Genomic DNA, 24,095 nt, shown 5'->3' on the forward strand with positions numbered 1-24,095 from the left:
CACTGCTTCAAAATCACTATCATTGCTCTTTCGCAGGCCTCTCATTTCATTAGGTCATCCTGAACAAGGGATTCCTGCAAAATATCAGTTTTAACGCTCATGTCAGCACTTTGTTGAGAAAACGCTGCCACAGGGATTTACAGAAATGGTAAAGTGAAACACGGAGCTTTGAAGACGGAGATTATAATCATGATTAGCTTTACAACAGCCTGAAGTGTGAATTCAATTCTATACAAACAGACTCAAAATGCTGACTACATCACACCCCTCAGGGCACCAATAAAACTGCAACACTGTGCCCCCTATGTACGTGAATAGCTTTCCTCAGGGAGTGTGATCTTGATCCTGAGTGATGTCTTTAAGCCTTCCCATTGAGTTTACATCACTCTTTTATTAGTTATATTTGGCTTGCTGCCAATGGCCAGTTTGTGTCTTTCTGTCTAAACCTGTTCTCTGTTTTCTTTGTACCAACTGGAGCTTTAAGAGTTTTGCGAGTTTACCGCAATTTGTGCCAACGATAAACAAATGAAATCCCACTGAGCATTGCTACGGGTGGCTGCCCTCACCACGAAAATCTGGAGTTTCCCCTTTGTCCTCGCATGTGTCTGATGTAGAGCCAGCTGCCTGCCTGGGAGATGAACAGCGGGCCTACCGCATCATGGAGAAAGCGCAAGAAAAAATTAGGGAGTTTAGAGAAGAAACAGTCATAATGGAAATCATTTCAAAGTCTATTGGCAGAAGACAAAGGAATAAAGAACATACCCTAAACAGATTGACAATGGAGGATCTTGTTATGTAGTTGTATGCAGGAGATGTCCCTTCCTGTCCTCCAAGTTAGCAATATTGACTCATGTTTAAATGTAGAGTCTGATGGCATTTAAGTGTGATGCAAGCCCTCTGCTCTGGATCAGTACGGATGCCTTATTTTGCCCTGTCTCCAATGAATGACATCATGGCTCACGTACTACAGGGTAGCTCTCCATTCCAGTCATTTGTCTCGTCGCTTTGGCTTGCATGCTTATTCTTTCACAAACATTACATCCCATCAGTCACTTGTCACGGCAAACCCAGACTGCATTTATCCTCAAAATGCTTGAGTCATGATACAATCCCTTTACCATGGAGACAGAGTGGTTTATGTTGGGCTTGGTTTCAATCGAGTCTTTTGTCTTTTTGTATCCATATTTTTTCCAATGTTGATCCAGTTATATTCACACACCCTGAAGCTAGTTGTTGGTTAAAAGCACTTTAGATCTTTGTACACACTGGATTTGAACATCACATCCTAGATAACAAAAACTTGCAACTTCTTCTTTTGCAGCAAAATAATCTGTAAGACTTTCTCTTTCAATCTGCAATTCAAAAACCTTCCCAGCTCTTGGAAAGGTCATGGAGAAGTCCTGGTGGTCGCTGTCTTGGGAAAAAGGTCTTGGCCTGAAGACACGCTCCATGGGCCGTTGCAAACAGACCTCTGCCCGTCCTGTGGCCTCTCAGCCCACTTATGGCGCTTTTCAACTGCAAGACCTAGCACGGCTTAGTACGGTATGGTTAGGCCTTGGTAGGCAGGCTCACTTTATGCTGCGTTATACAACGTTAGCTTGATCGATCCGATCTCCATTAAAAAAAAACACGTATTTTAAAAGGTTTTTCGCCTGCCGTCTTGTCTGCAGACCGGTATCAGTATGTTGTTACTTCGGCATCATTTTAAAACGTGTATTACAATTAAATCAGGGTAAAATATGTTCATTTTGTTGTCGTTGTAGCTCCCTTGGCAGCTATTCTCTCTGACCATTCAGCAGTCGAGAGTGTTTACGTCACTAGTTTAGCATATTCAGCCCGGTTGTTGGCCCGGTAAGAACCTCGATTTTGGAGGGCAAGAGAAAAGGTGAAATAGTAGCCCTGAGCCGGAACTACCGTGCTACGTGTTGCAGTGGAAGAGCGCCATTAGGCTGCAAACAAAACCAATCTAGCTGCATAGCTAAGAGAAGGAAACATCTGCGCATTTCATATGAAACCCAGAACATTTTATGAATGTCTACGAGCACACTGTTACTCTCTGTTGTTGTTATTCAAAGTCTGAAAATATCCTTATTATTTCAAAACATTGCTTTGTTTGCCACAGAAATAGAGCAAAAGTGGGTCACCAAAACAGAGTCTTGGCCCAATAACAATGTTTGTCAAGGGAAGAATTTAAGAAATTGCCTTTCATTTCAACAATTCCCAAAAGCAACTTCCTGACAATTTCCTCCTATACCTTTTTCACAATTTTCTTAAAACCATATTTCTTTGTCATGGTCAATCCTAACTGAACAGGATGGTAATAATCCAACATGTCGATGTCTTTGAAACTTTCTGTTGCTCTACAAACCAGCCAAGACCAATAATGTCATTGTGGTTTGAGGGCTCATATCATGCAGTCTTTGATTCAGGTTCTGTTGAGCTTGGTATGTTTCCTTCCCATAGGGATCTTTTAGGCTGAGTTTGAGTTGAAGATCAAAGGCCTTGCATGTGCAAGTTGCCCAAGGCTCACGGCTCGACCTTCCAAATCTGATACTCTCTCCACTCCTGACAGGTCGACTCAGACTCTTGCTGATCATTTCCCAGACACTATGCATGAAAGTTGTCCATCATGGCATCGTAGCAGCAGCCTGTAAACCAAGAGAGCCTGTGGAGGCATTGCAATAGGCACAGCTCAATGAGTGGGTGCAAATTGCATGAGTGCTGTTGGGATGCAATAAAACTGTTTGCATCGCAGTAGCAGTAGCTCTGTGCGCTCAGCTCCATATCAGCCCTGATTACCATCGCTTAACTGCCATAAAGGGACATATGTTGCTGTTTAGCTATCTGCCTGCGTAGAAATACATCAGAGCCAGAGGAAGGAAGTGGTCCCGGCTAAAACCTGGAGCCCAGGGGAGGGTTGGCCTGATTTGACATATTACACTTTTCTCTCTTCTTTTTTTAGTTGTCAGATGTGGGTTCTTTTTGGACTTTCTTTAGGATTGATCTGATAGTCTCCTGTTTTCTTTAGATGTTGTCACTCTCTGTGTGTATGCTTTTCCTTTACCAGCATTCCTCAGCATGGCACTAGTTGCAAACCACTTTATATAAATAAGATCATACTAAATCACAAGAATTGCATCAAGTTGGATGTTTTTACTCACACATCACACCTGCATGTCTCCACACTAACATTCTGTTCACCCCCCCCCCCCCCATCCTCTTACCTCTGGCAGCCAATATTAGTGTTGGATTATACATTAAAGCCCGAGTCATGTTTAGCAAGTGGACCCTCTTAAAACAAAAAATCTAAAGTCTTTCTGTGTAAACAGACTCCCCACCTCTAAACTCTTGGCTGTAATAGTTAAGAGCCGCTAGCTGGACTCAACACTAACAATTCCTTATATAGCTGGCTTTCTGGCCTGAGACCTGAATGCCAGGCCTGCAGCGATGAATTTAGGGCAGGGGAGTGGTTCATGTCTAATTTCTGATGACTCATAGCTTTTAATGAGAATTGGGACGTAAAAGTTGATCAGAGGCTGACTTTGCAATGGTTCCTCTGTGGGCATTATGAATGCACAGTGGCTCTGTGACTGGGTGAATGTTTGGTGAATGGAGATCAGGAGGGAGCAGTGCTTTGAGGCTCGTTCTTAGATGGTGCTTTGTATAGGGCAGGGTTCCAACGGAGACTTATAAAGTCTCTAGATATTTAAGTTCTTAAAATGTAAATTGGCAAATGAGACGACGCTCTACAATGGAAGTGGCAGATGTTTATCTGCCTTGCCGCATCAATTTTGAGCCGGCTAAATGTTTTTGTTTGTTCTGCTCTGCTTGTCATATCTTAGAGTAGAGTAACAGACGTCAAAAAGGCAGAAATGCTACCAATATCTTTAGTATTCTGTAGTTGTATAGCAGGCTTAAAAGGCTTTTAAAACAATATTTAAATGTTACAAAATACATTTCATTTGAACAAACTGGGTATAATAAAGATTGTTTCTTAAATGTTATGATGTCCTATTTTTCTGTGGTAGCAAAAGCCGAGGCATTGAAATGTCAAATATCGGGCCAATTGTCTGCGATGAAAAACGATGACACCTATTTCTCCCTTATGCATCAGCTGGTCTCAGTTTCAATTATACAATGTGGATATAATAATTATTTGATACCAAAATATTCCCTCAAGTGGTCATCAGCGTTTATGTTGGACATTTTGTACAAAGGTGGATTATTAATGTTCTGAGCTTCTCTTGATTTAAATGTGGACACACACAAATAATGTCAGTTTCGTTGTCATTTCTTAAAATAAATCCATTATTGTTAATTAGCCTGTATGTGTGTGACTTCTGATGAGCAGGAGCTCACCATTAGCACTTGATGGTGGGTGACATTAAGCTGACATCGGCCCCCCCCCCCCTCTCGCCTCTTGTCTACAGGAACATTGGCTGCAGCCCCAAGATGCCCCGTGGCGTCGTCTGAATCAGCAACTTCTGCTGCTCTCAGACCGAAAACACTCCCGACAACAAGGAGCTGCATAACCTGCAAGGTAAGCACAGTCACTTTTGTTATCAGTTATTATTTGTTCTGCAGTAAGTCTGCAAATTAAACAAATCTAACTTGACGTCTCAATCTATCCCGTCAGTAATATATATTGTAAACAGCTATGTCAGATTTGAATTTGAAGTTAGATTTGTTGCATTAAACTGAGTACTTATATTTAATTTTACACATTTGTATGTGCTGAGGAAGTTTTCCCTTTCTTCTTTTTTATGAGCTTTGGCTGATTTGGGGACTGTTGCTGATGTGGGCCTGTAAAGACATTAGGAATAGGGATGTCCCGATCACCTTTTTTTGCTCCCGATCCGATTCCGATCATTTGATTTTGACAATTTGCCGATACCGATTTTTCCCGATCCGATCTTTATGCAATGCATTTAGAGAAAAAAAGAAGAAAAAAAGCATTCAAGTTGTCCCTTAAGGTTATTTTTTTTAATTTAAATTGGATATTCTATCCAACATGGATATAGCTTCTTTCTTTCACAGCAGCATTGGATCAGTTCAGTTGTGCAGCATTGGATCAAAACTAAATAAAGCTTATCAGTACTCGTTAGCTGACTGCTACAATTAGACACTGCGCCCTGTCCACTCTGTTGCCAGATTTGAGAGAAATAAGCAACCAGGTCTATGAAAACAAGCCCCAAAGAAGCAACACATACATGATGTTGTGTCATTTGAAACCAAAACTAAGGCCTCAGGATGACTTTAAGACTTGAACATGGTCATTTTTGTTTTGTAACATTGAATACAAAATTAAAAAAAAGTATTTATAATTTTTTTTTTTTTTAAATCCGATCCCCGATTTTTTTCCTCCCGATTCCGATCTTTTCAAAATCACGTGATCGGCCCCGATCACGTGATCGGATCGGGACATCTCTAATTAGGAACATTTTGTTATTCAAATAAACTGTAGTAAAAGCCTCCAACCACATACAACATCACAACAACAGCAAGACCAATACATGGACTACTTCAACCTCACTATTCCGACATCCTGGTTGTGATGTGTTATTCATTCTGATAGCTTTGACCTGACATCATATTTCAAATAGTCATAGTCTACACAGGGTTAGTCATCTTTGCACAGGGAGACGTAATGGGCATATTGTGTGTTTGGTTTCTGTCCTCACAGCCTTGACTTTGTGCCTGCCCCTCTATAAATCTTTTTGTAACAAGTATTCTCACGCTTTGGCACAGGGGAACAATTACAAAGCAGTCAAATTTGTCAAACTGCTCACCCTCACCCTGTTAACTTGGGTCTGGGTACAGATTTGTGTCTGTGTTTATTATTGTGAGGCTTTCCAGAAAACATTTGTTAAGTAAGTAAAGTCTCCCCATCTCGGCTCACACTGAGAAGCCCAGCATGCATTGTGTTGTTATAGTACCCGTGACTAAAGGAGAGGTCATAGTCAAACACATTTCTTTCCTTACACATTCCTTGTACTACAATGAAAATATACATTATTTTGGGTGTAATACAACATGCTAAGAGCATTAAATATATATTCTTATGTAACTGAATACTTTACATGTCGAAGTTCAAATGATTCAATCGTTACGGGGAAAAACATATTTTTAGTGTGCACTCCTTTTTCTCTTGCTGGGAAATGATTTCATCACTTCTGACTTCATGAACGAAGTATTTCAAAATTTTAGCTTCACGTCACCTACAAAGCTCAGCAGCTATTTCTAGCCATGTTTTGTTTTTGTTCTGTTTTGGTAGTTATTATTAACTCGTGCTTTGACGTGTGAGACTGCTATGTTGTCTGAGGTTTAGTCTCAGTAAGTCCCTCTGCATCTGATGCCAACATGGCTGTCATTGCTGTTCTATTTCACATTGACAATACATATTTCCTCCTCCTCCTCCTCCTCCTCACTGACATTTCGGCTTTGTTTTGCCTTTTGTTGTGTCTTGCAAAGATACTCTGCTCATGTTGCTACAGGAAGACAGTTTCTAAGGTAGATGTCATTTGAATTTGTTCTACATTTCGTGCAAAGTATGGAGCATTTCCAAGAGCCATTCATCTATTTGTGTGCATCTATATTTCGATATTTGCATTATATGATATGAATACTTTTTAGATTAATACATTTTTTATTTTGAATTCACAGTGTGTTTGCTTTTCTACGACTGTATTTTAATCCGCCATGTAAAGAAAATGTAAAATAAATTGCTTTTAGTGCACGTCATAAGGTTTAAAAGTGCTGAACTCATTAGCATTACAGATTTAGCTTTTAATGCAATTTGTATACATGATTTCTTCACTTAAAGGGGACCTATCATGCAAAATGCACTTTTTGATGTCTTTTATACATAAATATGTGTCCCCGGTGTGTCGGGGAACTCACGCAGCATCAGAAAATAAAACCCTCTCTATTTTCCTCCGTACCCAAATCTCTAAAAACGGGGCTACAACGGAGCTGATCGAGATTTGCGTCCGATCGGACGTAATATCGGAAATGTAGGCTGGGTTTACACCCACGGCCCCTATCAGAAACGTTGCTATCAGAAACAATGCCCGACTGTTTTGGACGTAATATGGTCGGTGCATGTTTACATTAGCATCGCTAACACTCAGAGCTAACCTGTCCTGGAGAGCATGTGTGTGAAGATGCAGGAAATGAAAAGGAACTCACCTTGTGGTATAACCGGCAAGAGAGAAAGCCTTTGACTGTTAGAATAACAATTTCTGTTTCAGAAATAATCCTTGATAATCCATGATATGGCGTTTCATCACGGCAGTATTTAGTTTAGACAGTAGCTGCCGGGTCCCGCATGAGCTCAGCCCCCTCCTTTTTTTGTATCAATTAATTTTTTTAAAGCTTTATACCCCAAATCAGCACTTTTGAAACAGGAAGTGAAATGGAGGGATATGAGGCATGGCTAGAATGGGTGATCTGTTTGGTATTTTGAGCAAAACACTTCATAAACATGTTTTTTATATATTTGTATATATCTGAGACCTATGCTATTGCCTAAAAATAGCATGATAGGTCCACTTTAAAAAAAATTCAAACTAAATAATCAATACCCTAGCTATAGTAGTTCAATATTTAATGCAAGGGGTATTAGGTGTGTGTGTGTGATCTAACTTTTATTGGCAAAGTGCACTGAGAGATTTCTTATGATGTCCCAATTAGTTCCCAAGCGAAATCCCCAAATTGTATTTCGATGGATTTTGAAATTGCTTGAGCTTAATTGGACTTCAATCTCTCTGAGTGTGGGCCAGCCGCCACACATCGCTCTGTGTTCACAGGCTCCAGCTGACGGACCCTGCCATCCTGTCTCGTGGAGGATCAGGGGGATTTTTTAGGGGAGATGATTTAAGTGGGTTTGTTTTTGACGTAATTATCCTCTAAATGCCGATTCCCTGATAGCGAGGTCATTAACTTCAGTGTGTTCAAGAGGATGGAAGAATGTGGCTTCCGCATCTCTGCCTGATTTCCTCTGGGGAACTTCATTAGTGATTCTGAGGATGGTGGTGTCTGGGGTTATAATTATCCATGAATATATGATGACAGCAGTGGTTAAGTCAGAGACGATGCAAAAGCCATCATTTGTGCTGTATTTATTGACGCCTTCATTAGAGATTGCATAGGAAGAAACAAAGGATTCATTTGTAAGAAAGACTTTATGATTTTGTTTAAAGAAATTAAAAGTCTCTTTGCTTCTGGGCAAAGCTCTTAGTGCTTCGGTTGAGAATGCAAATCAATGCTGGCAACATTTATACTCTAAAGAAAACGAGCACAGTTTGCATATTACTAAATCATACTGATAGATTGTTAAATTGAGAGCCTGATAAAGTCACTTGCCTTGACAACATAGATATAGATGCATTTATATATGTTTGCTTATATTCTATATATAAACGATTCAGGGGAATTCTAAACAAGCTGTGCTAAAATGCCCCCTAAATGAGTTTCATTTCATTCATTCCTTCATTTCCAACAGCTTTCTTTGTAAGAACAAATGCAGTAAAATCCAGATCAACACACAACGAACAACCGCTCAAGTCAAGGCCCACCAACTCACAGAATCCCTTGGTTATGATTGTTAGAACAAATGCAATGTAAACACTTTACTGTAACCTCAGCCTTTTTTTTCTAATTCTATAAGCTAGTATCTGAAACGTAATAGTACGTTATGTCAAATGATTAGTCTTTCAAAGCCTTCATTATTTACTATATGTCTTAATTACAAAATATGTTTTATAGGTGAACAGGTGACAGCCAGGCTACTATAGATAGCTGTCCGGATAAGAGTTAGACACTTAACATCTGAAAATTGCAATATACTGTCCTAAATATCTGAGGGACTTGTATAAAGCACTGAAACAAGAACAATATTTTCTCACCTTGGGATTGCAGTCTAACGTTGAGCCGCTTATGATGAAGCAAAATGAAGAACTCAAACAGAATACCAATTGAACGTTTTAGATTGTATAACACATGCATTGGCAGTACATCTAGTCCCCCGGCTCTGACCGAGATATATTTTAAAGTGCAAATTCTTTCATTTTCTTCTTGCATATTTCCTTAAATCCTTTGACACTTAACTAATAACATTTGCAATGTAAGATGCCTAAACTGTTTTGTATTGAAAGACATGAAGATCTTTCCAGTTTCATCTGATCTGGGTAGAATATCTGATTTTGCTTCAAATAAAGCTACATTTGTTCACCCTCACGGGCCCTAAACACGGCGGCGTGTGTTGTCGCTTGCCGGCGGGGGGGACTGAAACTCGACCAACAACCAATCACATGAATCTCCCGCCCCGGACACACAAGCACGTGGTTTGATTGGCTAGAGCTTGTACTGGTATATGATTCGATTGGCTGACGCCTCCGTCGAGGCGTCAAAAGTAGAACATCGCTCTACTTTTGCAGCGAGCACCGCGAGAGAAGCTACGCTTTTCTCCCACAATGCAGTTCGGCGAATCGTGAAGTCACCCCATTCAAAGTGAATGAGCAGAAGCGTTGAAGCGGCAACGCACGCCGCCGTGTGTAGGGGCTGTTAGTTTTACCTGGCTTTGTATGTTCTGTTTAATTGCTTGTGGCTTTGCTACATAGGCCAAGTGTACCGTATATGTCCCTGTGGAGTTCAGGACCACTCTGGACGTCTGTGTGTATTGACTGGCAGTGTATATGTATAGATCCATCAAGATTACACACTGTTGACTCATGGAAGCTCTTTAGGTTACTCTGCTTATTGATCGCTGCATTTCCCCGCTGTTATTGTCCTTGATAAATGGATTAGGATGTGCTCTGCCTTTTTTTACTCTCTAGAGTTACCACTTCAACAATGCTGACTAAAAGTGCCCTTGCAATCTTGCTCCAGGAGTAAACAATGTTGAGTGTTCCCATTAGGACATCATTGATAAGGCTTGAATCAATTAAGTCTCTAACTTTCAGGAAATGTAGTGGAAAAGTGGAAAAAGATAGACCTTGGTGAGTGGTTCGTCCTTGGAGCCCATCATGTCAATGCAGCCAAGGTCAGTGCAAATCAATAAAAGAGTGGGTGTCTGGAACATGTATTTCCATCACTCTCTTACTTTCTCTCAATCCCTGACTTTCCCTGAAGGCACCGCTAAGTGAAACCAGCAGCTGTCGGATTTCCCAACAGAGCACCTCGGAGAGGGAAAGTGAATTTCACCAAGGGAGTCACAGAAGTCTGAAACATCAATATCCAATGATCTATGGGTCAGCTGTCCGCTCCGTTTCACTATTCATCAGAGGGCACCACAGAGGTTCAACACAAGCTTAATGGAGTTACAAATCTTGTTAATTCCTTTTTTTTATTCAGGTTTTATTATATAATTACAAAAGTCAAGTTTTAGTTTGATAAGTTAGCAATTCATGTGTCAAAAAATTGAAATAATTAGACGGAACAATAGTATAAAGCAGGCCTATTCAACTGGCGGCCCGCGGGCCAGATGCGGCCCAGAACCAACTCCCGAGTGGCCCAGCCTCCCATAGCCAAATTCCTACACTAGTACAGACCATGAACGCAACACTCCGCCTTGCATAGAAACCACCAAACCACAATGCAGCACGTTTTTTGAAAGTGCATCTTGTGGTGCTAGTAACGGTGGTCCTATGATAGCGACTCTAAAACATGTCTCTCTCAACTCTGAAGCGTAAACAGAGACAAAACGGTCTTTGATCTTGTGGAGCAGATCCAAGTCAAGCTGGACCTTTTCGCGACCGACTTGAGCACGGGTCGGATGCTGCATTTTCCGACGCTCCCCAAACACAACACATCTCCGGCACAAATCACGGATGTGATGACAGATTTCATTGCGAGGTTGAAAGAGAACTTTGCCGGTCGATTGGATGGACTTGCTCTGCCCACAGAGGTGATGGGTTTTGCCAGAGACCCCTTCACTGTTGCAATAGAGGGGGACGTATCAACCAGAGCAAAGGAAGTGGTCCCCTGCATCGACAAGGGGAAATATACACGGGAACTTATTGACATGCAGCGCACTAACGGGCCACCGAAGTTTTGGAGTGATGTCAAAAAACAGCAGTTCCCTAACGTTCAGAAAGTAGCGATCTGTGTGCTCAGTATATTTGGATCAACATACACATGTGAATCAAGCTTTTCACACACTCAATCAAAAGTAGCACTCGCTGCTCCCTGACTGACAGCACTCTTCACCAATGTCTTAGGATTGCATTGACATCCTATGAGCCAAAAATCACTGCCCTTGTTCAAAACAAAAAATGTCCCTTCTCCCATTGAGAAAGTCAGCGATGACAAATCACAAATGAGGTGATAGTAAGCACCTAGTTTACTATAGTAGACGTGTAGTGTGGTATTCATTCATATAGTTACCCGTATCCCTCGTTATGGGTTTGTGCACTGAAGGGTTTGACAGTTCTTTCTGTATTCATTTAAATGCACTTTGTAATGTGTCTGGGTCAAATGTGACCAAAACGTATGATTTATTTTTGTTATTACTTGAAAAGTGAAAAAATAGTATTGCTACAGTACTACCTCTTTGTGTTGCATTGGAGCTCTTTAGCCGTTTTCTTTGTATGTGAGGACATTTATTAAGACTGCTATTATTGTATTCATTAAATGCACTTTGTGATGTGCCTGGTTAAAAGAAAATAGCCTGAATATTTGACTTCTAAAGCAAACAAATGTAATGCTACAAATGTGCACTTTTTTCAGATTCTGTTAAATGAGAACTAATTTGTTGTTTTTTTATGCACTTTTTGATGTACCTTTGTTAGATGAACAATGAATAAAAATTGCATGTTTTTCATCGCAGTAATATGTGTTGGTTTAAAATGTGTCACTACCCGCTTTTTACAGGCCGCTGAATGTCTGGCCCAACTGAATTTTGTAGTTATAAAATCTGGCCCAACTGAATGTGTAATTGAATAGCCCTGGTATAAAGTATTTGTAATAACTTGAATATCCTAATTTACCTGATACATTCGTAACGTTCCTTTAATAAACCCAGAGTTTAAATTCAAGACAATTAGTCTTCTGGCCTATATCGAAACAACTCTGAAATAACTCCTTGCTTTCTCTTTCCATGACCAGGTTATGGAACAGAGGTCAACTAGTAAAATGACGTCAGCTTGACACCATTAACCACACAGGACCAGTGGGAGTCTCGGTGGATTTAGGTAGCCTATTCGAAATGGTTAAAGAGGAGTGGGTGGCTGACTCCCCTAAATCTCCCCAAGCTGTGACCCCCGTCTCCTCCACGCTGCTTGCTATAGTTATCCCAGGCCTGTTTCGACTTAGTTATGGCAGGAATGTGCCATTGCATGAGAAGAGGTCATCCCTCCTCATGGCTTTCCCCAGTCCTTAGTCAAAGCTGCCAAGATATGGACATGCTTTCCCACGCATGCAACCACCCTGCCATCCATCAATGAGGAATGTTGATGTTTATTATGCAGCGAGCTTGACTTTGCTTTATCAAGACTATTTAGAGAAAGTGTATTTTCCTTTAAAGATCTACTTAGCCCGCAGTCTGGTCTCTAAATAAACATATGCTACAGTTTATTGTTCATCATAAATTAAAAGCAAGCCTTAGACTTTCTGTCCCGCTGTGATATTTAACATTATTTTGTACAATAAGCAGGTTTTTTCAGCATTGCTAAAGGCCCGGACACACCAACCCGATTTTGGCCGTCGATAGATGTCTGGCCGTCGATGAGCGTCCTGTCGCCGTACTCAGATTGGTGTGTCCCGCACCGCCGTGCCGACACCTTCCGCCGCCGATTCGACATGTTGAATCGGGAAGCTGTCGGCTATAAATCACTCTGATTGGCTGTTCAGCTTAGCGAATCAGTGCATGAGAAGCGAAACGGAAGTGAGGGACCCAAACAAACGATTAAGATGGCACACACAGACGGCTATTCTTTTTCATTTTCTTCTCATCTGGACGCAAGACTTTCTTTTTCATCATGGCGATCTGGAATGAAGAAACCAGAAATGGAACTCGCACGCTATTGGTTGTTTGTTTATATCACGCAGTCTGTTCTTCTTCTCTCGGTGTATCACGCAGACTGTCTTCCAGTTGTTGCCTCTTTTGAATGACGAATACACACTACCGCCGCCTGCTGGTAAGGAGAGTTATTGCCACTCACGCATGCGCAGTTCGTACGTGCCACTTGGCCGTCGGCTGAAGTCTTTGCGGTGTGTTCCAGTGCGACACATGGCCAAGACGCAGGAGACGTGAGGAGACACAACAGTCGTTTTCCGTCGGGACGTGTTCTTTGGTGTCAGTTTGGTGTGTCAGGGCCTTAACTAAACGACTTTAACGACGAACATCTTGGTTTGCCGGTCCACCAATTTGTTGAAATCTATTCATGTTCCCCAGAGAACGAATCCTGCTGACTTTGGTGAACACCAGATAATTCCTTTAGTACCGACATGAGCTTTACTTTTGATGCTTCATTGAAACATCAAAACATCTATTTGGGATGAGTTTGAGCTTCTTGTGGGAATATCATTTTTTTCCAATACTTTTGTTTGTTTGCAAATCCCAGCCTATCCATGTACACTCTTGATCTTGTTTTTTTTCTGACACATGGCTAACACTGAGCTCTACACTAATGGCTCCTCCAACATGCCACCAAATCATCACATATGTATGGCAATGCAACCACAACCACGTCATTTAAGCTGCTTTCCCACATGCGTCTTACCCCATAAAGCAGTGGCAATATTCTGAGTCTCCTATCATGTGGGATTAGAGGCTTGAATCGGTTCTGTAAGATGTTCCAAGTAATTAACCGACTCAGTACAGTCACCATAAATCTTTCATCATTGGCCCGAGTGGGAACAAAATCATCAACATTCATAGGTAAAGCATGCGATGGTAAATTGGTATATTACAATTGTGCATGTTTGACTGTTTGCGCTGGTGATTTAGCAAAGACAGGGATATTTGACGTGGTTACCCAATAATTGCCTTAAGATGTAATGGAATGGATTAGTCATTTTTCCATGTGCATAAGGAAGTCATTAAGTATGCGTGTTACCATTGATACGTTATATTTCTGTCTCCAGTGCGGACAATTGTTAATCATTTGAAAGTGAAATGAAAAAAAATGACTATTAATCACTTTAGCGATAACAAACCAGAGAAGTCAGAATGAAGTTCGGCTACAGGGATTTTGGAAATGGACATTCCAAGCTTTTGCACAAACACAACTCTTGAGGGGGGGATAGTTAATTTCATGGGTTGGTGGAAAATGAGTTCGCTGGTGACGGGCAACTTTCTTCGACCACTGGTCGAGGATGTCAAATAAGATGTATAGATGTTTTTCATGAAAAACTTGATCATCACTTAAATCGCAGTTAAGCTTGATTTATTCTTCACAGTGAATGCTAATCTATCATGTGCTCGATTCTGTTTAATACGGTCTGCCAACTGAAATCAGCACTTTAGTTGAGGGGGGGGGGGGGGGGGGGGGGGATTCCCTGACTTCTGAAAATAGATCTAGTTTCTTCACACGGTGTCATGTAATCTATGTTTCATATTTATTGTTCTATATTCTTCTCAAAGACTTTCAACTTGATCTGCGCCAAGCCCTTTAGTCCGACCACCTATTGTTTCAGTGTTATGTCAACCTTGTCCTTCGTGGCTCTTCAAACAAGCTGAAGTTACAGCTGTTCAGCCCCCCCCCCCCCCCCCCCCCCCCCCCCCTCTGCATGCTTCAGGCTTTGAAGATGGGATGATAAATTAGATGTCATGCTATGGAGTTGATATTAAAGTTTAAATGGAAAAGTTCTAAAAGAATTATCGTGGTTTTCCAAATGAGTAATGCCTCTGGCTTTTCTATGAAAGGCACTGAGTCCGTGTTTAATTTCAGTCAAAGCATTGTCTCTAAATTCACCAAGGGGACAAAGTTAAGAAAGATTTCTAAAAAAGGTATTTAAAACATGACAGATAACGACTGTAAAAGTGTTCCCAGTTTGTAAACTTTTCCAAAGTATTTATCAGCGTTATTCTTTCAAGTTGATGAGCAGACAGATGGGCAGGGTCTCATTTTTACCACAGGAGTTGTGTGCACACAGACGAGCACACACAAAATATCACATGATTGATGTCACTCGGTATTGGAGGCGATGTGCAAAACAAAGAAGTGGTACAGTATTGCCTGCGAGGGATTTATCATCCTGTCCATTTGTAAGGGATGTAGCTGCTATTAGAATCACATTATAGCTGAAACTAGAACCTAGACACATTGCTCTGCGCCTGGTTTATTGACCACCCAGGAGCATTCCTATTTAATGCAAATACTGGAAGTATGTACTCTCGTTTTACCGGAAAGAGGATTTTAGGGGCCAAGGGCCATGTAAAAATAATTGTATGATATCATGTAAACGACATTGCTTCCTAGAATAACTTGCAGGGATTTTCAGAAAAGAGGGATGGGCAGGTTCAAGTATGTCCTCTGCAATTTTAGTAAGTCTAAGCATATACAAATACTGGGTTTTATCAAAGTAACTGCTGACCATTGTTATCTGGGTGGATGTTATGAGAGAGGGGGCTTGGGTTTTGTGCTCGATGTGTGTAATCTTGCCTTGTTGGGACTCCTCTCCACCGGCCAGACTCTGTTCATCTCACCCTCTATTGCATGTTTTTCTCAGCTGTGTTTACATGCCAGCTCTGTGAAAGTTGAAGGGTGGGGTGAACACCTTCCTCTGCACCAGACCTCTGACCTCTGTCAGGACTTAACATCATTCATTCTTTACCCGTTACATAAAGCATAAATGCTGGTTTTATGCTCATGTACACATTGAAACACTTTAATGTTGATGAAAAATATTTTTTTATATGCCTACTTCAACCTAATTTCTTGCTTTCACTGATGTAGCGACATCATATTTTCCTGTACCCACATACTAATGTTGCATACAATGACATTTATACAGTATATATATATATATATATCAAAAAAAAAAAAAAAAAAATTATTAGATGAATGGTTAAATCTCAAAAGTATAATTTTTTTAAAATAATTAAATAAATCTAAAAATGTCTAGTTAAAAAACTGAACAAATTATCACAAAAAGCTTTACATTTTTTATATTTTTTAATTAGATATAATTGTTACTCAATATATTAAATCTTAAAGAGCCAGTCTAATATTTGCCATCTAGCTGAAGGAATCTGAATGAAATCAGCTTGACGATAAATATTAGATGAGATATATATACCTCATTAGTTTATAAGTTCAGCTGGACATTAATGTATTCCCCAATGGCTTCATTCCACCAACAAACATTACATCGTTTTTTCGGGTCACAAATATTCAAGCCGCACTTTAGGGGCCTCTCTAAATTCTGACCTTCCACTTCCTAAACATACATTTTTCCTCCATGACAAATAATGCAAGCCACTTGGTCAGTAAGCAGGAAAGAAAAGCATCTATACGTCATGCATTATTGATGAGTATGAAAATTGATCCTTTGAGCTAATCTTTCATCTGCGGTGTACAGCACATTTTGTACCTACGATCTATGAGAGTCCACTTCCCGGCCCTCACCCTGCGCTACTGCTCCGTTATTGATCATTTGGGCTCTAATTTGGATCATTTCATCCAGAATAATGTGCAATCTCAATGCAAGCAATGGGCCTGCGAATGTGATATTTTGGTGGAGAAGGCAATATGTGGTAATGGATCACCTGAAAGGGTCAGTCAACCCCCAAGGTGATGGCAGTGCGGTCATCTTCTTTCCATTTTGCTGAATTAGACAATATAACAAGCTCATATTAATGAATATGAAGAGTTACTAGTCTCCTTAAATGTTCTGTTACTTGATATCTAAAGTCTTATACAGCAAAGTCAATCTTTTGATTTGAAGAACTTGAATCCAACCTTATCTTTGTAGGTATTTCTTTTTTTTCTCGTGTAATTGGGCTTTCTAGTAAACTAAAAGATTCTGTGGAATCGCAGCAGTCCGTCAGAAAGTCAAAGTTAGATTTGAGCCCTGGATATAAATGAAACACTTAATCTTGGCCATAAATTCTACATGACTTAAATGTCAAATACATTAGGCCTCATTATTAACCCATTACTTATTTTAAGTGGTTATTGTATTACCTCTACTCTTGGTTATAGAGTCTTATAGGTATTTTATTTGACTGTTACCCCTATCTTGAAGACATTAACAGTACTGAAGTAACTTTTGAGCAGTTTACAATATAACTTTAATGAACTGCAATGCATTATCTTCCAAATTCACTACATTAAAGGTGCAGTACAGAGACATAGTTGAACACATTACCCAATTAGATTGACTGAAAGCACTGCCAAAAGAATATCACATCAGGTTATTCTAGTCATGATTCAAATTCCCATATTGCAGTTTAGTTTGGGCTATCATGACATGGCTATTTTTATAATCAAAGTAGACGGTGTTGAAATATAACTTTAGATGGGGTCCTGAACTGGTAATGTCATCAAGACGTTAACACTGAAACTATGTCATTGAGATAGAATGAGGGACCATTAAGACAAAAATGATTACCCAGAGTGCACCTTCCTTGATTCTGTTTCATTGCGATGACCAAATCAGCGACGTTCAAATCCTTTGCTGTATCATTTTTAAAGAGCATTTTCTGCTGCCAAATATATCTCACATAACATCATCATGCAGTTAAAACATCTTAACTTCCCAACGTGTGCAATGTAGCAAGTGATCATTTGCTTTGAGTTGCAATCTTAGACCCAAAGTAAGTCTAACTTTGGCCACATGCAGTAGAAAATTAAGGCCTTTTATTTTAAGGCCGCTAATTTCAGAAGTCTGTCTTCTTGACATGTTTAAGAAAATACCCGGAGGCAGACCAAAGTATTTCAGTGAATATGACATTTTATTTTTAACTTGTGTCAGTTTGTGACTGCAAACAATGAAAGAGGCTGCAGCGTATAATTACATCTCCCCCTGGAACCTCGTGAGAAAGTTGAATCCAAAGAATGCTTTTGTATTTAGAGGAGAAAGGACTGATCTGTGAAAAATGTAAACTCCTAAGTTGCATCTCATAAAAGCTAAGATGATGATTCTTTCTTTCCATTGTCACTCGGTAACAACTTTCTGCCCTGGATTGAGAGTCTGTTTCTTTTCTTTGGAAACATTGTGGTTTCCTTCTTGCCAGAAAGCCCCACAGAGCCAGATCTGTCTTCACAAGCCAAATGGCAAAAAATGAAATTTAGTGAGCTTGGCAGGGGATCGGAAGAAGTGGAAACTATTTTTGGAGAGAAAAATAGGAAAGGTTTTCAAAAAGTCATATCATTTCCCTCTCAATATCTCATCAAGGTGAAAAAGAAACTTGGATGAATCCCAGATGAAGTATGAAGGTTCCACTACAGGCTTTTTGTTTCTGTGCTCAGGTATTTCAGAAGACTGCAGATGGTAAGCACCAAGTTTACCGAAGAGTAGATACAAAAGTTATTTCAACAAGAAGAATCATTACAATTGTGCACAACGGTTAAAAGTACAGCAGCTGCTTAGTAAAACCACATTGTCTTGTTACATTTGATACATTGATAAGAAAAATGTGCAACTTAATTCAAACCGTCCAAGCCTAACATTGACTGTTGTTAGAGATTATATTAAATATAATTATTAGAGGGCATTTCTGTCCTATGTACCTTGGAGAACATTTCATTTCATTTCAAACCTTTATTTAACTAGATTGGTCCCATTGAACATGAACATATCTCCCCCTTTTTACGCAACTCAATGTTTTCCCTATTTTGCACTTAAAGATATCCATTATACAAATGTGGACTGATGAAGAACTTATCAAAATGCAACGTATCATAAGCAACGTGATAGAATGACAATGTAGCAAGACAATTGTCAAATTGGAAAACTTGAATTATCAAAAACAGAGATATCTCCAGTTTGAATTACTGTAATGGCCAGTGAAAGAAGCACTGAAGATAACTTGTCCTTTTATTTACCAGCTCTGAAAGCGTGCTTGAATTTCAGATACATTCTAAAAATGGCAGTTCACATTTCACTATCATCTTGTCTCCTCAATGCATAAAAATCGCTATCGGCTGCTTGGATATTGTGCTTCTGCTGATGGAAGTTAAATCTGTTCATGGATCATTGCTTTTATTTTGCAACATTAGCCTCCTCTTCCTCTACTTTTACACAACATCACTGTGGAATGAAATAACATGAATTATGGCTTGCTGAAAACACTTGGTCGCCACATGGCTCTGCCTTCCCCCCCTTTTATGTCAGGATTATTGCGGCAACAACACTGAACATTTCATCTTTGCCTTTAGCAGACAAATTGTGTCAAACTTGAGAAATTGGCAAAAGTTCAGTAGATTTTAAAAGTATCTAAACAAAAAAAACCTTGCCCTGTGTTGCCCACCCTTTCCCGATGACAGTAGCTACCAGCACTAGCTCCAATAGCTGCTTAATCTAATGCAAAAAGATGCCTTAAAAGCAACACTGGCAATTTATTCAGTCCTCCCCCCAAAACCACTAAAGGTTTTCCCTATTTAAAACCATATGATGCTGGTTGTATGTCACATGACAGGCTGCAGTGGTTTAAGCTCATCGTGAGATTTCAAAGGGTACAATTCACAGAGAAGCATTTTTCTGAATCTCTCAAAGCTGTCTGGTTGCAACGAGATCCGGCTCTTAAAGCTTTCGTGGCCTGATCCGAGGTTTTGGCTGTGTTGTGTCGTCCTGTTGCTGCATGTCTCTCACAAGCTCAGCTGTTGATGGAATGCAAGGTTGGTAGAGTTGAAATATTTCTCTGTAGACTGGCATAGATTTGCGAGCATCAGACTTATACCGCTTCAGGCCAGAGCAAAGCAACCAAGCATATCTGCAAAGGCTTTCAGAAGTTCCCCAAAATATGTTTCGCACTGTGCCTGAAGTTTGGGTAACGGTTTGTAATGCTTACGGTTTAAGAGGGAGAATAAACTATGGTTATACCAACTGTCAGGTTTTTATTAAATGCATTCACTTCAAAGCTACTTACAGTCGTGTTCCTGTTCACAAATAATGAAATGAATGTGTCATTTTCTGACCAAAATCCCTGGTTCAATGTTTTTCTTTGCAAAAAGAGAGGTTGATATGTGTGTTCTGGAGTAAAGGATTAAAAAGTGGTGTGTGACGCTTAGTTTTTTTTTTCCGTTTTCTGAAGCAGTACAGTGTGTGTTGGGTAGCCGATATCATTGGTGTGTTTGTTGTTGGAAAATCCAGGATGGAGTACAAAGTGTTCACAAAACACTTCACCATTTGTCTTACAAAGTCACATGTTGGTTTATAAAAAATCCCCAAAATAACTGAAACAAAAGCAAAAGCAATCGTAAGACTTTCCAATTTCTCAATACGGCCCTTCATAAAATACAGTGTGACAAATGCTAGTCAGGAACATTAGACACATCTTAGCTTAAAACTGAGTAATTTGATCACTTTATTCTATTTCTCATTTGAAATGTTGCCAAAATAAACCAAAACAATCACTTATAGCCTAATATGTAAAAGTATCTGTCAGCATCTTCCTTTGCAAATTTAAGCCAGCCCTATAATCCAAAAACTCATTTCATTTTCTACTCTGCCCTTTTAAAACGACGGCCTCTCAAATCAAATCCGGCTTTAATGGTGATCCACAGCGTAGCTAGCAGTGACTTTCCTCATTATTTTGTACGCGGAGAATATTACGAATTGCACTTCAAAGGGCTAATTTGGGTCTGACTTGCTATAAATAGGAGAGAGCAAGTGCAGCAGGGGTTGCCTTCGCTCTCTGTTCTAATGACTTCATTTCTATGCATCGGGAGCAGCGCTGATGGATTTTGGTGTCTTGCTGCGCTTTGCCGTGACTCAGTCATCACATCTATAGCACTCATCATGAGGGTCCAAGGATTCTGCTTGAGGACACCCGTGTGATTCTTAAATAGGAAATTGGAAAGTTACATAATGACTTTGAAATGTAGTCTCACCATTTGTTTCCCCCATTACCTGTCTTTCCCACTGGCACTTATGGTATATCAGATACTGTTTGAGTGGGGGCAGACCTGTCTTTCTGCGATAACTCGGAAATCTATTTATTCAGCTGCAAACTCGTCACTTTTTGTTGAAATTCTGTTTTGAAAGAAAAATATGGCAACTTCATGAAACATTTAGACCCCACATATGAGATGTGTCAAAACTACCATACGAACTGTCTTCTGTAAATTCTTTGCGGCATGTTGACGTGCATTGATGCTTCAAGATGTCACGTCCTCTTCCACCAAACTCTCCAGAAAAACCACAATTATCCACAGTTTTTCTCCCCCAATCAGCACATCCCTTCTACCACCTTGTAAGGTTTGTCTATAGTATGTCCAGGGACTGACACACATTGAATGTCGTTATGTGACACACCATGTACTGAAATGATTGAGGTTCACTGCCAGCCATCCTTGGGTCAAACAGAGAGAAAAGTGGTCCATTAAGAAAAAAGTGGCAAGTCAAATATGTGTTGCAGAGTGGGGACAACAGCCAACCGTGATGTCTGCTATGCTAAGCTTGAGTGGGCAGAAGTTGTGTCATTTTTAATGCTATTGCTAAGGAGCTATTTGTCCACTTGTTTCCTCTTTTAACAATGTATTGTTATAAAGCACACCAAATTATCCCTGTACAAGAGATCGGACACTTCATGCATTAGTCTTTTTGTCAATGTATGCTTGTAAAATATTTGTTTTGACTAGTTTTAAAATGATTCGCACCAGACTACATTGTTTTAGGTTCCCTTTTCCCTCTTTAGATATAGGCTACTATATCTAGCAATATGTTGTGGAGACCACACATGGGAGAGAGAATCTCCTCTTCCCCACTTTGCCATTCTTCATTATCACCAAGTGTCTTTACATGTCTACTCTTCCTCTCCCTCTTGTCTCTCTGCTTCTCAGAGGGTACTTCACAGCTTCTTATCACATATTTAGTCTAAAACAGGCCCTCCGAGACCGGCTGCAATCAGCCTGGAGAGGAAGCAAACATGAGCAGACTATGAAGAGAGCATTATCTGGTCCATCATGACCCTCTTCTATCTTTCCTGTCATCCCTCCTTCTTCCCTTTTTCACATCCCCCAACTGTTGTTGATGGCAACCATTGTTTTGGCTCTGGGTTTTCATTTCTCTCTAAAATGTGTCCGTGTCATGAGAGTTGATCCAGAGAGTATTCAATTCCAGTGAATGCATTGGCTGAGGTTTCTTTAGAAATCTTTGCAGAGCAAAAAGTGCAACTAATGTGCACAAATGAGAAATTCTGGGGAAGTGAAAACTCTTCAGAAAATGGCCGTTCTCATAATTTGATAAAAAAAGAAAGCGAAGTGCATACTGAAGATTGAAATGAGGCGATTTCTCACAGAAAGTATGGATCTAACATGTTTATAGTCTGTTGTTTTGGCTATTTTTGTGCTTAAAAGTACTCCTGAGTACATACATCTTCAGTATAGGCTGTTTGCACGTGACAGCAAGTAACATTTCTAGATCATGTGCATCAAATAATGTATTTACATTTGATAATCTATAACTGTGGCTTCATGAACTCAGAAAATAATGTCAGATCTTTCCATATTTTTAACCAACTGCATCTATTTGCGGATGATTGTCCTTGTGCTATCAAATAAGTCACTGATAGCTGAATATGTGGTTTTCCTGTATTATGTTTAATTAAAAAGTACCATGAGATCAGTCTTATACATCAACAGGATAGGTAACATGACTGATATGGCTTAAAAACTAAATAAAATGTATCATTATTACAATAAATGTTATATAGTGTAAAAAGCCCATTGTTTGTATATGTACTGTATGTCCAAAGATTTATATCCTCACTGAAACACTGGATTGAGAGAATAGGAGAGGAGAGAATTAGTGCTTTAGTAAATGACAACTAACGACTCTCATACTGAGCTGAGCGTTAATGAAACGAGTGCACATAAATGAGCCAGCTATACATAATTGAAATGCATGTTGTGATGTATGGCTTATCAAGATGTACTGGTCTGTTGCTGATAAAATGCTGACAGGTTATTGGACAAGTTGACGGCATCAAGCTCTGTTAAGACCGCCCTTACAAGATGACAGTTCTAATGTCGAGCTGTGCAGGAATCACAACTGGAGCGATGAGTGATGATGACAGCACACAGCAGTTAAAGAATTGTTTCTGTTTAGTATAATCCGGTATAGCAATACGTCTGCATACATCTAAAGTGCTCTAACTAAAGAAGGCCATGTTCTTTCCCATTGAATGTGTTGTCATTTAAATTTCATCTCTTATATAGACATTAAACCATGACGATTGAAGCGTACATTGTTTATTTTTGTACTTTAGTCGTGTTTATTATATTGTGTCAGAGAATAGTGTCAGCCTGCATAATTATTACACAATATGGAACAATGGTGATTTTGCTAATCTACTTATTTCAGAGTATAATGTTCCTGAACACTTGGTTGAACTGTGTAGTGTTTTGCTTCCAGCTAGGAGTTGTTTGTTTGAGAGTCAGCTCAACATCACCACACAATGTCCTGCCTTTCCCAAATGTCTTCAGATCTTGAATACCAAACAGACGTAGCCTCCCACTGTTGCACATTTGTGATCTTGACGTATATTGGAAAGAGAATTACAATCAAATGAGTAGAACAAAAATAAACATCACTCTGTCAAGGTGTCCCAGACACACTGGATGACACATTACCAGGATGCTGTATGCTGCTCCATTGATTTAGTTAAAGGTTCTGAATCTCCTTGGAATCCAATAGATAAAATGCACTGTATGTAACGACTGAATGAACACCAGTGGAGGACTCAATAGCACGACTCAGGGACAGAGGCTTAGGTTACAAAAAAGATGCAGAGGTTTGGTACACGGTAGGTCAGTCAGTAAGGCAACCAAAACAGACGAGGATTAGGTAGGAACAGGGTCAGGAGGACACGAAGCTGGGTCAGGTACACGTGGAATTTAGATACTAGGAATAAACACTGGAACGCTATAACTAAGACGAGCTGGCACTGAGGGGAATGTGGACACAGACTAAATAGACAGGAGGAA

At 39.9% G+C, this 24,095-nt stretch overlaps 1 protein-coding gene across 3 annotated transcripts in view; it reads left to right on the plus strand.

Annotated features, from left to right (window-relative positions):
* peak1 (pseudopodium-enriched atypical kinase 1) overlaps window positions 1-24,095 on the plus strand; it is a 104,414-nt gene that overhangs the window by 13,632 nt on the left and 66,687 nt on the right. For all 3 annotated transcript variants that reach the window (XM_079679892.1, XM_079679891.1, XM_079679893.1), the window contains exon 2: window positions 4,431-4,540. The gene's annotated coding sequence lies outside the window, so the exon portion shown is untranslated. The remainder of the gene's footprint in view (window positions 1-4,430; window positions 4,541-24,095) is intronic.

This window comes from Notothenia rossii (genome assembly GCF_949606895.1).
Source record: "Notothenia rossii genome assembly, chromosome: 5".
Taxonomy (NCBI): domain Eukaryota; kingdom Metazoa; phylum Chordata; class Actinopteri; order Perciformes; family Nototheniidae; genus Notothenia; species Notothenia rossii.